Source organism: Arachis stenosperma, chromosome 4 (assembly GCF_014773155.1).
Source record: "Arachis stenosperma cultivar V10309 chromosome 4, arast.V10309.gnm1.PFL2, whole genome shotgun sequence".
Lineage (NCBI taxonomy): Eukaryota > Viridiplantae > Streptophyta > Magnoliopsida > Fabales > Fabaceae > Arachis > Arachis stenosperma.
In genome coordinates, this window is record NC_080380.1 from 45,765,662 (window position 1) to 45,783,677 (window position 18,016).

Below are 18,016 nucleotides of genomic sequence, written 5' to 3' on the forward strand. Positions count from 1 at the left end.
AAAGCTGAGGAAAAGCTGAAAGTGGCGTTTAACCTCCAGTTTAACCTTAAACTGGAAGTTAAACGCCAGAAATGAGAAATGCACCAGGGAGCCATTTCCACGTTTAAGCTCCAGTTTAACCTTAAACTGGAGCTTAAACGTGTTCGACCAAAATTCTCCTCCAGGGTTGCTTTCTTCATTTCCACGTTTAAGCTTCAGTTTAACCTTAAACTGAAGCTTAAACGTGTTCGACCAAAATTCTCCTCCAAGGGTTGCTTTCTTCATTTCCACGTTTAAGCTTCAGTTTAACCTTAAACTGAAGCTTAAACGTGTTCGACCATACCACCTCCAGGAGTGTCCAACGTTTAAGTTTCAGTTTAAGCTTAAACTGGAACTTAAACGTGCTTCCACAAAAGGCATCACTGGAAGTGTCTGGCGTTTAAGTTGCAGTTTAAGCTTAAACTGCAACTTAAACGCCAATATTTGAAAAGGTTTCTGGGCCAAAGATATTGCAGTTTTAAGTTAGCATTTGAGCACAAACATTAACTTAAACGTACTCTGGTATGAAACCCAATTGAATATCATGGTTTATGGGATTGGGCCTGAAGAATTGATGAGTCTGGAATTTCAATTTGTTGAGTCATGTGTCATTACTTGATTATCACTAAGTTGGCTCAATGAATGTTACAGAATTGGATCAGCAGCCTCATCAGGATTATGGATCATAAACCCAAAGCAAAAGGAAATCAGGGAAAGGCCTCAAAGCCCAAGAAACACAACAGAAGCTCAATTTAGAAAGTGTATAAATAGGATAGAATTTAAGTTAGTTAGGGGACTTTTGGGGATCATTTTTCTAGTTTTCATACTTTTGTAATTGAATTCAGAGCTATGACTCACTAAACCCCCTTTCATTGGGTTAGGGAGCTCTATTGTAATTCAATGAATCAATAATAGTTTTTATCTTCTTCTTCAATCTTTTCTCTTGAATTTTTGTTAGAAAGCTTCTCGATCTAATTCCATTGGTTAGTTGTCTTGGGAAAGAAACTATCCATAATTGGAATCCTTCGGAACCTTGGGAAAGGAATGGAGGATTCATGCTAGAGAAGCTTTCTCACAGTGAATTGGATTGGGGTTTGGATGGATATTGTGACATGTAATCCTACCAAATTGTGGTTCATGAAACTGTGTGGTATAATCAGTGATCGAGCGTCATCTCTTCTTATGAACATTTAAACCAAGGGATTGGGAATTTGTTTATTTTTAGAGAGAATTGGTGAGCCAAGGGATTGGGATCCAATCATATAAGATTGCCAAGCAAAATTCAATGAACGCATTGGTTGAGGAAGGGATAAAAATGTTTTGATTCGGAGATCTCAATATCTCCTGAAACCCAATGAATTCCCCATTTCTGATCTACCACTTTCTCTTTACATTCTGCAATTAAATTCATGCAATCACCCCGATCCCTTTTTAATTTCAGCAATTTAGCTTCTCGCTCTTTAATTTATGCAATTTTACATTCCGCAATTCTCATCTAAATCTTGATTCCGCTCAACTAGAACACACTTCTAATCCAAATTGCTCACTCAACCAATCCTTGTGGGATTCGACCTCACTCTATTGTGAGTTTTTACTTGACGATAACCGGTGCACTTGCCGGAAGGAATTTTTGCCGATCGTGCAATTTCCTAAAATCGAAGCATCAAGTTTATGGCGCCGTTGCCGGGGATTGGTTTTCGATTGACAATTCTCAAATTGGAAGTTAACTAGATTGAGCATTTTTCTTGTTTTGTTAATTCAGTTCAAGTTACTTGTTGAATTTTAATTTATGCACTCTGTTACTTGCTTTCTTTCTTTATGCCTTTAAATTCAAGCAACTAACTCACTGACTCACTAACTATTTGAATTAATTCCTCAACTGCTCTAACCATACTCTTCCATTAACCAAGAGTATTTCACTTGTTTGTTGCCTGTGCTGTGTTCTTGTATGACAGGTAGGAGAGGAGAGACATCAACTCATCCATATACCGAACCAGAGAGGACCCTTCATAAACTTAGAAGGGAAGCAAGAGGGAAGAGAGTACTGGGAGAAGAAGAATCTGAAGGAGAATCTGAGGACAATTTTGAGGAAGCTCTAGATCTCAACATGGATAGAGAAGTTCACAACCATGAGAGAGCTGATGGAAACAATGCCATTCCTGAGAGGAGGGTTCTTGGTTCATACATAAACCCAACCTCTGGGAATTGTGGTAGCAGCATTCAGAAACCACCCATTCAGGCCAACAATTTTGAACTCAAACCACAGCTAATATCACTGGTGGAGAATCATTGTTCATTTGGTGGGAGTGCTAATGAAGATCCAAACCAACATCTCACAAAATTCCTGAGAATTTGCGACACTGTGAAGTCCAATGGAGTCCAGGAAGATGCCTATAAACTGCTCTTGTTCCCATTTTCACTTAGGGACAAGGCAGCTAAGTGGCTGGAATCATTCCCAAGGGGGAGCCTAACAACCTGGGATGAGGTGGAAAGCAAGTTTCTGGCACGTTTTTACCCCCCACAAAAGGTTAATAGGCTTCGATCTGAGGTTCAGACTTTTAGACAACAAGATGGTGAAACTCTCTACGAGGCATGGGAGAGGTTCAAGGATTTGACAAGGAAATGCCCACCAGACATGTTCCATGACTGGGTGCAATTGCATATTTTCTATGATGGACTTTCTTATGAATCAAGGAAGGCTGTAGACCATTCATCAGGAGGTTCATTGAACAGGAAAAAGACTGTGGAAGAAGCCATTGAAGTGATTGAGACAGTGGCTGAGAATGAGTACTACTATGCTTCAGAGAGACACAACACTAAGGGAGTCATGGAGCTGAATCATGTTGATACAATTCTAGCCCAAAACAAGGTGTTTGCCAAGCAACTAGCAGAGCTCACCAGGAAATTAGAAACAAATCAAGTGGCTGCAATACACACACAAGATCAAGAGGAGGTAAGCACTGAAGGAGGTGATTGGGAAGAGGCCAACTATGTGGGAAATCAACAAAGGCAACCATATGATCCACATCCCAACACTTACAACCCAGGCTGGAAAAACCACCCAAACTTTGGGTGGGGAAACCAGCAAACCCAACCACAAAACCACAAACCTTACAACCCCAACCAACATAACAATTCCACATACCAAAACTCCAACCAAAGATCATACCAAGCCACACAAAACACTTACTCCCAACCACCATATCATGGCCAAAATAATCAACCTGCCCAACCTAATCCGAACCAACAATTTCAAGATCAATTAAACAGGATAGAAGGAATGCTTGCAAACATGGGTCAGGACATAAGTGAGTTGAAAAGCTTTAGGGATGATGTGAGATCTACCTTAAGGAACCATGGTGAAAAACTCAAGAGGATGGAGTCTCGAGTAGGAGAGCTATCTCAACAGGCCCCCAAGTCAACTGCAGTGTTCCCTAGTGACACAGAAAAGAATCCTAAAGGGGAACAAAAGGGAGTGAGATGGGAAGAATGCAAGGCCATCACCATATTGAAGGAAGTCTCAGAAGAAGAAGGAATCAGACCCTCAGAACAGGAGCCAGAAATCTTGAAGGAAGGTGTGGAAGAAGCTAAGCAGGAAAGTGAAACTGAGCAAGCCAAGGAACTGCAAAATAAAGGCATGCTGGAAACATACCAACCAAAAGCACCATTTCCTCAGAGGTTAGGAGGAGGTGAAAAAGGGAAAATATATTCAAGGTTTTTAGAGACATTTAAGTCTCTTCATATCAATATTCCCTTTCTTGAGATTCTCCAGCAGATGCCTACACATATCAAGTATTTGAAGGAGTTATTGAGCAAGAAAAGAGTTTTGAAGGGAGGACAAACTGTAATAATGAACAAAGAATGCAGTGCCCTCATCAAGAAGGACATAGTCTCTAAGAAAACAGACCCAGGAAGTTTTCATATCCCCTGCATCATAGGGGAAACAAAAATTGACAGAGGATTCTGTGATCTAGGAGCTAGCATAAATGTGATGCCTCTGACTCTTATGAAGAGGCTACAACTGAATGAGGTGAGATCCACTGATGTAATCATACAACTGGCTGACAAAACTCAGAAGCAAGCTGAAGGGGTAGTTGAGAATGTGCTGGTGAAAGTGGGAAATTATTTCTTCCCCACAGACTTTGTCATTTTGGACATGGAGGAAAGCTACCTACACCCTATCATTCTGGGAAGGCCATTTCTAGCCACTGCTAGAGCGCTCATAGATGTAGAACAAGGAGAGCTAATTTTGAGAATACATGATGAACAGCTCATTTTCCATGTTTTCAAACCTGCATCTGAGCCTGAACCAGAACCTGAAAAGCCTAAGGATGATAGTAGCCATCTGTGCTTGGAGGAAAGCAACCCAGCAGCTGAAACTCTGAAACAGTCCTTGGAAGGCAAACAAGAATTGCAAGAGTTAAAGCCACAAGAATCAATAGAAACAGCTCAGAAGGATCCTCCTGGCATAAGGGTCAATGAAGAAATCCTCAACAGAGAGGGAAGAATTATAAAGAAATTGCCAAGAGGGTGGAGAAACAAGAAAATTCCCACTGAAGGTTTCTCTCCGGGAGATAAAGTGATATCAAGTCATTATCTGCCAATCCCACCTGGCCTCAAAACCATTCCTTCCCAGCTCCCTCAAGTGTTCACAATCAGGAAAGTTCTTTCTATGGAACATTTGGAAATCATGAAGGAATCAAATGGGGACGTTTTCATAGTGAGAGGAGAGGACATCAAGCACTACAATCCACCCTAACAAGGGACAACCGTCAAGCTAGTGATGTTAAAGAAGCGCTTGTTGGGAGGCAACCCAACCTGAGGTAATACTCCTTTGCTGTTTCTTTTATTTGTTTCAATAAAAAGGTGAAGTAGTTTCTGTGCATTGCAAAGAATTAAGTTTGGTGTTTCACACCAAACAATGAATTCGTGGATCAATAATTCAAAGGGGAATGTGTGACTCTAAGTTTGGTGTTCCACCATACAGATCAACTGAACACAACAACCTTTGAATTATATGAAAGGAACAACCATTCTAAGCAATCACAGAAATGCTTAAAATCCTTAGCAGCAACTTCATTCCAAGGAGAATTCAAGGATTTAAAGAGCAGAGGAGTAAGTAAGAGACTAAGTTTGGTGTTCACACACCAACTTAAGACTCAGACACTTGCCCATACATAGTTGAGCTAACCACTCAAGTGCTTGAGAAGCAAGCAACTTCATCACTCTTTGCAGGAAAGGAAACAAGGATCTTAGAAAGAACATGAAGCAACAACTAGGAGAAGAAGGAGAAATCAAATTGTTTCCTGGCAACAAAGAGAAAACAAGAAATTTCACAAGGTGGTGTTGTTCCTTGACCATTCTTTAAAAGGCAAACAAAAGCATGCTTGTTCTGGTTTAAACTGTAATTGTTGAATCTTTCTGGAATGTGAAGTTTTAGTATGAGTGTTGGTTTACTGCTTTGAATAAAGTGAATGCCTAGATGTTTGGATATAACTTCACCTTCTTAAACAAATGCTTGCCATGCTTGTTCTGTTTCCAAAAATAAAAGAAAAGTTTGAACAAAAGTAACTTGGCTCAATTAGTGACAAATCAAGTAGAATTAAGTGGTGGTATGCATGCTGATTGTTTAGTCAAATCACTGGAAATTGAGTGTAGAATTATCATTTTTGTGTAGAAGTTTGAATACTGTCTATGGATCTTGATGAATAAATGTCTTTGGCCATGAAAAAAGAAAGAAAAAGAAGAAGAAAAGCCACTGAAAAAGGGCAACCAAAAAGCAAAAAAAAAAATTGAGAAAATAAGCTAGGCACCAATGGTTTGAACTTCTGAGACAAATGCCTGTGGTGTTTATGTATTAAGGATATGCTTGGATGAATAGGTTCTGAGGAGTGTTTCAACACTTGGTAACTTGGGTTAACTAACCCGGGATTATCAACCAAAAGTCCATTATCAAGAGCAACCTAAATACAAAACATTTAGTCACACAAAGAGGTGCTGGGCACCAATGTCTCAAGAAGAAATGTGAACTAAAATGCCTGTAGTGGATATGTGTAGTGCACTGATAAGAAAAAGAAAATGCCAAAGGCTTGTGCAACACATGACACTGAGCAAACAAGGAGCAAAGGAACTCTAAGAAAAAGAAAAACAAAGAAGGGAAAAGTGCCAAGGACATAAGAATAACAAGAGGCCATAGCAGTGTTTGATGGATGCAATGAAAAAGTGATAATCTTACCTGATAAGAATGAAAAAGTGATGCTGCAACTTTCTGCATAAAACCCTTCTGATGAACTTCAAATGTTTGCTAATATAGCCAATATAATTGCTTTCTGTTTCATACTTTCTTCTCAAATAACTCAGGACTTGCTTAGGGACAAGCAAGTATTAAGTTTGGTGTTGTGATGCCAAGGCATCTTAGGCTAGTTTCACTAGCATTTTTCTGTTAGTTTTAGTTGTTTTATGCATTTTCTTGAGCTTAAAGTAACCAAGAATGGTTAAATGAATAACAAAGCAATGAACCATCCAAACAGTATGATTTTGATGCAAATTCCATGAGTTTTTAGTTATATTACTTGAATGCTATGAATGAAAGATTTCTCATGAAATTTTGCAAGACTTTGATGCAGTTGTTTGGATGATTTCAGGGAAGAAGAGGCTAGGCAAGGAAGCAACAAAATCAATAAAGGAAGCTTGAATATCACATGTGGAGTTTAAGTTCCAGTTTAAGCTTAAACTGGAACTTAAACTGCCAAGCCATATAATGCTGGGAACTATTAGTGGCATTTAAGCTCCAGTTTAAGCTTAAACTGGAACTTAAACGCCAAAATCATAAAAGCTGAGGAAAAGCTGAAAGTGGCGTTTAACCTCCAATTTAACCTTAAACTGGAAGTTAAACGCCAGAAATGAGAAATGCACCAGGGAGCCATTTCCACGTTTAAGCTCCAGTTTAACCTTAAACTGGAGCTTAAACGTGTTCGACCAAAATTCTCCTCCAGGGTTGCTTTCTTCATTTCCACGTTTAAGCTTCAGTTTAACCTTAAACTGAAGCTTAAACGTGTTCGACCAAAATTCTCCTCCAAGGGTTGCTTTCTTCATTTCCACATTTAAGCTTCAGTTTAACCTTAAACTGAAGCTTAAACGTGTTCGACCATACCACCTCCATGAGTGTCCAACGTTTAAGTTCCAGTTTAAGCTTAAACTAGAACTTAAACGTGCTTCCACAAAAGGCATCACTGGAAGTGTCTGGCGTTTAAGTTGCAGTTTAAGCTTAAACTGCAACTTAAACGCCACTATTTGAAAAGGTTTCTGGGCCAAAGATATTGCAGTTTTAAGTTAGCATTTGAGCACAAACATTAACTTAAACGTACTCTGGTATGAAACCCAATTGAATATCATGGTTTATGGGATTGGGCCTGAAGAATTGATGAGTGTGGAATTTCAATTTGTTGAGTCATGTGTCATTACTTGATTATCACTAAGTTGGCTCAATGAATGTTACAGAATTGGATCAGCAGCCTCATCAGGATTATGGATCATAAACCCAAAGCAAAAGGAAATCAGGGAAAGGCCTCAAAGCCCAAGAAACACAACAGAAGCTCAATTTAGAAAGTGTATAAATAGGATAGAATTTAAGTTAGTTAGGGGACTTTTGGGGATCATTTTTCTAGTTTTCATACTTTTTGTAATTGAATTCAGAGCTATGACTCACTAAACCCCCTTTCATTGGGTTAGGGAGCTCTATTGTAATTCAATGAATCAATAATAGTTTTTATCTTCTTCTTCAATCTTTTCTCCTGAATTTTTGTTAGAAAGCTTCTCGATCTAATTCCATTGGTTAGTTGTCTTAGGAAAGAAACTATCCATAATTGGAATCCTTCGGAACCTTGGGAAAGGAATGGAGGATTCATGCTAGAGAAGCTTTCTCACAGTGAATTGGATTGGGGTTTGGATGGATATTGTGACATGTAATCCTACCAAATTGTGGTTCATGAAACTGTGTGGTATAATCAGTGATCGAGCGTCATCTCTTCTTATGAACATTTAAACCAAGGGATTGGGAATTTGTTTGTTTTTAGAGAGAATTGGTGAGTGATGAGCGGATAATTTATACGCTTTTTGGCATTTTTTTTATATAGTTTTTAGTAAGTTTGAGCTACTTTTAGGGATGTTTTCATTAGTTTTTATGTTAAATTCACATTTCTGGACTTTACTATGAGTTTGTGTGTTTTTCTGTGATTTCAGGTAAATTCTGACTGAAATTGAGGGATTTGAGCAAAACTCTGAAAAAGGCTGACAAAAAGACTGCTGATGCTGTTGGATTCTGACCTCCCTGCACTCGAAATGGATTTTCTGGAGCACCAGAACTCCAAATGGCGCGCTCTCAACGGCGTTGGAAAGTAGACATCCAGGGCTTTCCAGCAATATATAATAGTCCATACTTTATTCGAAGAATGACGACGCAACTTGGCGTTGAACGCAAAGTACACGCTCCTTTCTGGAGTTAAACGCCAGAAAAACGTCATAATCCGGAGTTGAACGCCCAAAGCACATCATAACTCGAAATTCAACTCCAAGAGAAGCCTCAGCTCGTGGATAGATCAAGCTCAGCCCAAGCATACACCAAGTGGGCCCCAGAAGTGGATTTATGCATCAATTACTTACTCATGTAAACCCTAGGAGCTAGTTTATTATAAATAGAACATTTAACTATTGTATTAGATGTCTTTTGACCACGTGGTGCACGAAATTGTGATCAATACTTTTCACATCTCAAATAATCCCTAGTAATGGCTCCAAAGACTTGGTGCTCAATACCATGGCATAAACACAACTTCGCACAACTAACCAGCAAGTGCACTGGGTCGTCCAAGTAATAAACCTTACGCGAGTAAGGGTCGATCCCACGGAGATTGTTGCTATGAAGCAATCTATGGTCACCTTGTAAATCTTAGTCAGGCAGACTCAAATGTATATGATGATGAACGAAAATAACATAGAAGATAAAGATAGTGATACTTATGTATATCATTGGTGTAAGAGCTTCAGACAAGCGTATGAAGATGCCTTCCCTTCCGTCTCTGCTTTCCTACTGCCTTCTTCCAATCCTTTCTTACTCCTTTCCATGGCAAGCTCGTGTAAGGTTTCACTGTTGTCAGCAGCTACCTCCCATCCGCGCAGTGAAAGCTAATGCACACACTCTGTCACAGTGCTGCCAATCACCGGTTTGGTTCCCTCCCCTACCGGAATAGAATAACTCTTTTGCGTCTGTCACTAACGCCCAGTAGGTTACAGGTTTGAAGCACGTCACAGTCATTCAATCATTGAATCCTACTCAGAATACCACAGACAAGGTTAGACCTTCCGGATTCTCTTGAATGCTGCCATCAGTTCTTGCCTATACCACGAAGACTCTGATCTCACGGAATGGCTGGCTCGTTTGTCTGGCGATCAACCATGCATCGTGCAATCAGGAATCCAAGAGATATTCACTAAGCCTCAGATGCTTGTAGAACAAGAATGGTTGTCAGTCACCTTGTTCATGGGTGAGAATGGTGATGGGCGTCAATCATCACCTTCATCATGTTGAAGAACAAGTGATATCTTGGATAAAGAACAAGCGGAATTGAATGGAAGAACAATAGTAATTGCATTAATACTCGAGGTACAGCAGAGCTCCACACCTTAATCTATGGTGTGTAGAAACTCCACCGTTGAAAATACATAAGCATAAGGTCTAGGCATGGCCGAATGGCCAGCCTCCCAATGATCTAAGATAGCATAAAACTCAAAGATAGCTACCAAGATGTGTTTTTAATACAATAGTAAAAGGTCCTACTTATAGAAAACTAGTACATAGATGAGTAAATGACATAAAAATCCACTTCCGGGCCCACTTGGTGTGTGCTTGGGCTGAGCAATGAAGAAATTTCGTGTAGAGACTCTCCTTGGAGTTAAACGCCAGCTTTAGTGCCAGTTTGGGCGTTTAACTCCCAATTAGGTGCCAGTTCCGGCGTTTAACGCTGGAATTTCTTGAGGTGACTTTGAACGCCGGTTTGGGCCATCAAATCTTGGGCAAAGTATGGACTATTATATATTGCTGGAAAGCCCAGGATGTCTACTTTCCAACGCCGTTAAGAGCGCGCCAATTGGGCTTCTGTAGCTCCAGAAAATCCGCTTCGAGTGCAGGGAGGTCAGAATCCAACAGCATCTGCAGTCCTTTTGAGTCTCTGGATCAGATTTTTGCTCAGGTCCCTCAATTTCAGCCAGAAAATACCTGAAATCACAGAAAAACACACAAACTCATAGTAAAGTCCAGAAAAGTGAATTTAACTAAAAACTAATAAAAATATACTAAAAACTAACTAGATCATATCAAAAACATACTAAAAACAATGCCAAAAAGTATACAAATCATCCGCTCATCACAACACCAAACTTAAATGTTGCTTGTCCCCAAGCAACTGAAATCAAATAAGATAAAAGGAAGAGAATATGCAATGAATTCCAAAAACATCTGTGAAGATCAGTATTAATTAGATGAGCGGGGCTTTTAACTTCTTGCCTCTGAACAGTTTTGGCATCTCAATCTATCCTTTGAAATTCAGAATGGTTGGCTTCTTTAGGAACTTAGAATCCAGATAGTGTTAATGATTCTCCTAGTAAAGTATGATGATTCTTGAACATAGCTATTTATTGAGTCTTGGCTGTGACCCAAAGCACTCTGTCTTTCCAGTATTACCACCGGATACATACATGCCACAGACACATAATTGGGTGAACCTTTTCAGATTGTGACTTAGCTTTGCTAAAGTCCCCAATTAGAGGTGTCCAGGGTTCTTAAGCACACTCTTATTTGCCTTGGATCACAACTCTTATTATTTTTTTTTCGTTTTCTTTTTTTCTCTTTTTTTTCGGTTTTTTTTTTTTTTTTTTGAATAGCAATGCTTTTTCTTGCTTCAAGAATCATTTTATTGATTTTTCAGATCCTCAATAACATGTCTCCTTTTTCATCATTCTTTCAAGAGCCAACATTCATGAACCACAAATTCAAGATACATATGCACTGTTTAAGCATACATTCAGAGAACAAAAATATTGCCACCACATCAAAATAATTAAACTATTATAAAATTCAAAATTCATGCAATTCTTCCTTTTTCAATTAAGCACATTTTATTCAAGAAAGGTGATGGATTCATAGGACATTCATAACTTTAAGGCATAGACACTAAGACACTAATGATCATAAGACACAAGCATGGATAACATAAAGCACTAAAATTCGAAAAACAAAGGAATAAAGAACAAGGAAATCAAGGAATGGGTCCACCTCAGTGATGGCGGCTCTTCCTTGCTTTTGAAGGTCCTATGGAGTGCTTGAGCTCCTCAATGTCTCTTCCTTGCCTTTGTTGCTCCTCTCTCATGATTCTTTGTTCTTCTCTAATTTCATGGAGGAGAATGGAGTGTTCTTGGTGCTCCACCCTTAGTTGTCCCATATTGGAACTCAACTCTCCTAGGGAGGTGTTTAGTTGCCCCAATAGTCTTGTGGAGGAAAATTCATCCCTTGAGGAATCTCAGGGATCTCATGATGAGTGGGATCTCTTGTGTACTCCATCCTTTTCTTAGTGATGGGCTTGTCCTCATCAATGGTGATGTCTCCTCTATGTCAACTCCCACTGAATAACAGAGGTGACAAATGAGGTGAGGAAAGGCTAACCTTGCCAAGGTAGAGGTCTTGTCCGCCACCCTATAGAATTCTTGGGCTATAACCTCATGAACCTCTATTTCTTCTCAATCATGATGCTATGGATCATGATAGCCCGGTCTATGGTAACTTCGGACCGGTTGCTAGTGGGGATGATTGAGCGTTGTATGAACTCTAACCATCCTCTAGCCACGGGTTTGAGGTCATGCCTTCTCAATTGGACGGCTTCCTCTTGAATCTTGCTTCCATTGTGTGCCCTCTTCACATATGACTGTGAGGACTTGGTCCAACCTTTGATCAAAGTTGACCCTTCTAGTGTAAGGATGCTCATCTCCTTGCATCATAGGCAAGTTGAACGCCACCCTCACACTTTCCGGACTAAAATCCAAGTATTTCCCCCGAACCATAGTAAGATAATTCTTTGGATCCGGGTTCACACTTTGGTCATGGTTCTTGGTGATCCATGCATTGGCATAGAACTCTTGAACCATCAAGATTCCGACTTGTTGAATGGGTTGGTAAGTACTTCCCAACCTCTTCTTCGGATCTCATGGCGGATCTCGGATATTCACCCTTTTTGAGTGAAAAGGGGACTTCGGGGATCACCTTCTTCAAGGCCACAACTTCATAGAAGTGGTCTTGATGCACCCTTGAGAGGAATCTATCCATCTCCCATGACTCGGAGGTGGAAGCCTTTGCCTTCCCTTTCCTCTTTCTAGAGGTTTCTCCGGCCTTGGATGCCATAAATGGTTATGAAAAGCAACGCTTTTACCACACCAAACTTAAAATGTTTGCTCGTCCTCGAGCAAAAGAAGAAAGAAGAGAGTAGAAGAAGAAGAAATGAGGAAGAGGGAGATGGTAGTGTGTTCGGCCAAGAAGGGAAGAAAGGGTGTTTAGGTTGTGGAAAATGAAGGGGTAAAGAGGGGTTTATATAGGAAAGAGGGGGATGAGGGTTCGGCCATTTGAGGGTGGGTTTGGGAGGGAAAGTGGTTTGAATTTGAGGGTGAGGTTGGTGGGGATTTTATGAAGGATGGATGTGAGTGTGAAGAGAAAGATGGGATTTGATAGGTGAGGGGTTTTTGGGGAAGAGGTGTTGAGGTGATTGGTGAATGGGGGAAGAAGAGAGAGAGTGATGGTAGGGTCCTGTGGGGTCCACAGATCCTGTAGTGTCAAGGAAAAGGCATCCTTGCACCAAATGGCATCAAAATCCACGTTTTGAGCCTTTTCTGGCGTTAAACGCCGGGCTGGTGCCCATTCCTGGCGTTTAACGCCAGGTTTTTACCCTTTACTGGCGTTTAACGCCAGTCTGGTGCCCCTTTCTGGCGTTAAACGCCCAGAATGGTGCCAGACTGGGCGTTAACGCCCAACAGCTAGCATTACTGGCGTTTGAACGCCAACTTCTTCTTCTCCAGGGTGTGCTGTTTTTCTTCCTGTTTTTCATTTTGTTTTTGCTTTTTTCATTGTTTTGTGACTTCTTATGATCATCAACCTACAAAAAAGATAAAATAACAAAAGAAAATAATTAATTATAAAACATTGGGTTGCCTCCCAACAAGCGCTTCTTTACTGTCATTAGCTTGACAGAGGACTCTCATGGAGCCTCAGAGTTGTTCAGAACCGTGTTGGGACCTCCCAACACCAAACTTAGAGTTTGAATGTGGGGGTTCAACACCAAACTTAGAGTTTGGTTGTGGCCTCCCAACACCAAACTTAGAGTTTGACTGTGGGGGCTCTGCTGGCTCTGTTTTGAGAGAAGCTCTTCATGCTTCTCCATGGTGACAGAGGGATATCCTTGGGCCTTAAACACCAAGGATTCTTCATTCACTTGAATGATCAACTCTCCTCTATCAACATCAATCACAGCCTTTGCTGTGGCTAGAAAGGGTCTGCCAAGGATGATGGATTCATCCATGCACTTCCCAGTCTCTAGGACTATGAAATCAGTAGGAATGTAATGGTCTTCAACCTTAACCAGAACATCCTCTATAAGTCCATAGGCTTGTTTTCTTGAATTGTCTGCCATCTCTAGTGAGATTTTTGCAGCTTGCACCTCAAAGATCCCTAATTTCTCCATTACAGAGAGGGGCATGAGGTTTACACTTGACCCCAAGTCACACAAGGCCTTCTTGAAGGTCATGGTGCCTATGGTACAAGGTATAGAAAACTTCCCAGGATCTTGCCTCTTTTGAGGCAGTTTCTGCCTAGACAAGTCATTCAGTTCTTTGGTGAGCAAGGGTGGTTCATCCTCCCAAGTCTCATTTCCAAATAACTTGTCATTCAGTTTCATGATTGCTCCAAGGTATTTAGCAACTTGCTCTTCAGTGACATACTCATCCTCTTCAGAGGAAGAATACTCATCAGAGCTCATGAATGGCAGAAGTAAGTCCAATGGAATCTCTATGGTCTCATTTTGAGCCTCAGATTCCCATTGTTCCTCATTGAGGAACTCAGAGGAGATTGGTACACGCCCACTGAGGTCTTCCTCAGTGGCGTCCTCCTCCTTTCTTTCCTCTCCATATTCGGCCATGTCTATGGCTTTGCACTCTCCTTTTGGATTTTCTTCTGTATTACTTGGGAGAGTGCTAGGAGGGAGTTCAGTAACTTTCTTGCTCAGCTGACCCACTTGTCCTTCCAAATTTCTGATGGAGGACCTTGTTTCATTCATGAAACTTTGAGTGGTCTTTATTAGATCAGAGACCATTGTTGCTAAGTCAGAAGTATTCTGCTTAGAACTCTCTGTCTGTTGCTGAGAAGATGATGGAAAAGGTTTACCATTGTTAAACCTGTTTCTTCCACCATTATTATTGAAACCTTGTTGAGGTTTCTCTTGATTCTTCCATGAGAGATTTGGGTGATTTCTCCATGAAGAATTATAGGTGTTTCCATAGGGTTCTCCTAGGTAATTCACCTCTTCCATGGAAGGGTTCTCAGGATCATAAGCTTCTTCTTCAGATGAAGCATCCTTAGTACTGTTGGTGCATTTTGCATTCCAGACAGACTTTGAGAAATCAAATTGACTTGTTGAGTCAATATCTTGTTCTGAGCCAATATGGCATTCAGAGTGTCAATCTCAAGAACTCCTTTCTTCTGACTAGTCCCATTGTTCACAGGATTCCTTTCAGAAGTGTACATGAATTGGTTATTTGCAACCATTTCAATCAATTCTTGAGCTTCTGCAGGCGTCTTCTTCAGATGAAGAGATCCTCCAGCAGAGCTATCCAAAGACATCTTGGATAGTTCAGAGAGACCATCATAGAAGATACCTATGATGCTCCATTCAGAAAGCATGTCTGAGGGACATCTTCTGATTAATTGTTTGTATCTTTCCCAAGCTTCATAGAGGGATTCTCCATCCTTCTGTCTGAAGGTTTGGACTTCCACTCTAAGCTTACTCCATCTTTGTGGTGGAAAGAACTTTGCCAAGAAGGCATTGACTAGCTTTTCCCAAGAGTCCAGGCTTTCTTTAGGTTGAGAATCCAACCATATTCTAGCTCTGTCTCTTACAGCAAAAGGGAATAGCATCAGTCTGTAGACCTCAGGGTTAACCCCATTAGTCTTGACTGTGTCACAGATTTGCAAGAACTCAGCTAAAAACTGATGAGGATCTTCCATTGGAAGTCCATGAAACTTGCAATTCTGTTGCATTAGAGAAACTAATTGAGGCTTAAGCTCAAAGTTGTTTGCTCCAATGGCAGGGATAGAGATGCTTCTCCCATAGAAATCAGGAGTAGGTGTAGTAAAGTCACCAAGCACCTTCCTTGCATTGTTTGCATTGTTGTTGTTTTCGGCTGCCATGTGTTCTTCTTCCCTGAAGAATTCGGTCAGGTCCTCTAAAGAGAGTTGTGCCTTGGCTTCTCTTAGCTTTCGCTTCAAGGTCCTCTCAGGTTCAGGGTCAGCTTCAACAAGAATGCCTTTGTCTCTGCTCCTGCTCATATGAAAGAGAAGAGAAACAGAAAGTGTGGAATCCTCTATGTCACAGTATAGAGATTCCTTGAAATGTCAGAGGAAAAGAGAAATAGAAAGAAGAAGGAGAAGAAGAATTCGAACTTTACTTAGAAGGTTCGAATTGTGCATTTAGAAGGAGTGGTACTCCATAAATAGAAGGATGTGGGAAGGAGGGAAGAGAATTTTCGAAAATTCATTAAAATATTTTGAAAACATTTTTGAAAAACATTAATTGATTTTCGAAAATCAAAGTGGAAAAGAAATCAAGTGATTTTTGAAAAAGATTTTGAAATTAGAAATTAAAAAGATTGATTGAAAACTAATTTGAAAAAGATGTGGTTAAAAAGATTTAATTGAAAAGTTATGGTTTTAAAAAGATGTGATTGAGAAGATATGATTTGAAAACAATTTTAAAAGATATGATTTGAAAACACTTTGAAAAGATATGATTTTAAAAATTAATGACTTGCCTAACAAGAAAAGATATGATTCAAACATAAAACCTTCCTCAACAGAAAAGGCAACAATTTTTGAGATGTTCAATCAAATCATTAATTGTTAGTAAGTATCTTTTAAAAAGGAAAGAAATTGATTTTGAAAACATTTGATTGAAAAGATTTGATTTGAAAAAGATTTGATTTTGAAAAACTAAGAAAATTGATTTGAAAACAAAATCTTCCCCCTAGCACCATCCTGGCGTTAAACGCCCAGAATGGTATACATTCTGGCGTTTAACGCCCAAAATGCTACCTCTTTGGGCGTTAAACGCCCAACCAGGTGCCCTGGCTGGCGTTTAAACGCCAGTCTGCCTTCTTCACTGGGCATTTTTGAATGCTCAGCTTTTTCTGTGTAATTCCTCTGCAGTATGTTCTGAATCTTCAATTCTTTGTATCATTGACTTGAAAAGACACAAATTAAAAAATATTTTTTGGATTTTTAATAATCAAAATGCAAAATGAATCAAATAACAATGCATGCAAGACACCAAACTTAGCAGTTTGTATACTACTGACACTAACAATATGAAAATGCATATGAGACACACAAAATACTTCAAGTCAATAGAATTCAAAGATCAAAACAAAGAAATATATGCATGGATTCGAAAATTATAACAAAAACATGCATTTGACACCAAACTTAGGATGAGACACTAAACTTATGCAAGAAACATCAAATTTTTTTGGTCTTTTTATGATTTTGTAATTTTTTTGTGTTTTTCGAAAATTAAGTAGGAAAAGGTATCAAAATTCTTAATGAGAATTCCAGGAATCAGTGCAGTGCTAGTCTAAGACTCCGGTCCAGGAATTAGACATGGCTTCACAGCCAGCCAAGCTTTCAAAGAAAGCTTCGGTCCAAAACACTAGACATGACCAAAGGTCAGCCAAATCTTAGCAGATCACTGCTCCAAGAGCAAAATTGATGAGAATCAACAAGCTCTTGTGGTGATAAGTTGAAACCTCGGTCCAATCAGATTAGACATGGCTTCTCAGCCAGCCAGATTTCAACAAATCATCATGAAACTCTAGAATTCATCTTCAAGAATTTCGAAAAAAAATTAATACCTAATCTAAGCAACAAGATGAACCGTCAGTTGTCCAGCCTAAACAATCCCGGGCAATAACACCAAGAACTTGATGTTGTTGCTGGATCTTGGCACTGATGTTACCAAAAGCTTGCTCAAAACTTGAACAATCCCCGGCAACGGCGCCAAAAACTTGGTGCACGAAATTGTGATCAATACTTTTCACATCTCAAATAATCCCTAGTAATGGCTCCAAAGACTTGGTGCTCAATACCATGGCATAAACACAACTTCGCACAACTAACCAGCAAGTGCACTGGGTCGTCCAAGTAATAAACCTTACGCGAGTAAGGGTCGATCCCACGGAGATTGTTGCTATGAAGCAAGCTATGGTCACCTTGTAAATCTTAGTCAGGCAGACTCAAATGTATATGATGATGAACGAAAATAACATAGAAGATAAAGATAGTGATACTTATGTATATCATTGGTGTAAGAGCTTCAGACAAGCGTATGAAGATGCCTTCCCTTCCGTCTCTCTGCTTTCCTACTGCCTTCTTCCAATCCTTTCTTACTCCTTTCCATGGCAAGCTCGTGTAAGGTTTCACTGTTGTCAGCAGCTACCTCCCATCCGCGCAGTGAAAGCTAATGCACACACTCTGTCACAGTGCTGCCAATCACCGGTTTGGTTCCCTCCCCTACCGGAATAGAATAACTCTTTTGCGTCTGTCACTAACGCCCAGTAGGTTACAGGTTTGAAGCACGTCACAGTCATTCAATCATTGAATCCTACTCAGAATACCACAGACAAGGTTAGACCTTCC

General features: G+C 40.0%; 2 non-coding genes across 2 annotated transcripts; one reads left to right on the forward strand and one right to left on the reverse strand.

The window, feature by feature from the left end:
• Window positions 1-2,551: 2,551 nt before the first annotated feature.
• LOC130978649 (small nucleolar RNA R71) lies at window positions 2,552-2,655 on the reverse strand. Its single transcript, XR_009086269.1, has one exon. It is a non-coding gene; the product is annotated as a small nucleolar RNA R71 (small nucleolar RNA).
• A 12,349-nt stretch (window positions 2,656-15,004) lies between these two features.
• LOC130978132 (small nucleolar RNA R71) lies at window positions 15,005-15,112 on the forward strand. The gene has a single exon (XR_009085792.1). It is a non-coding gene; the product is annotated as a small nucleolar RNA R71 (small nucleolar RNA).
• The last annotated feature ends 2,904 nt before the right edge of the window (window positions 15,113-18,016 follow it).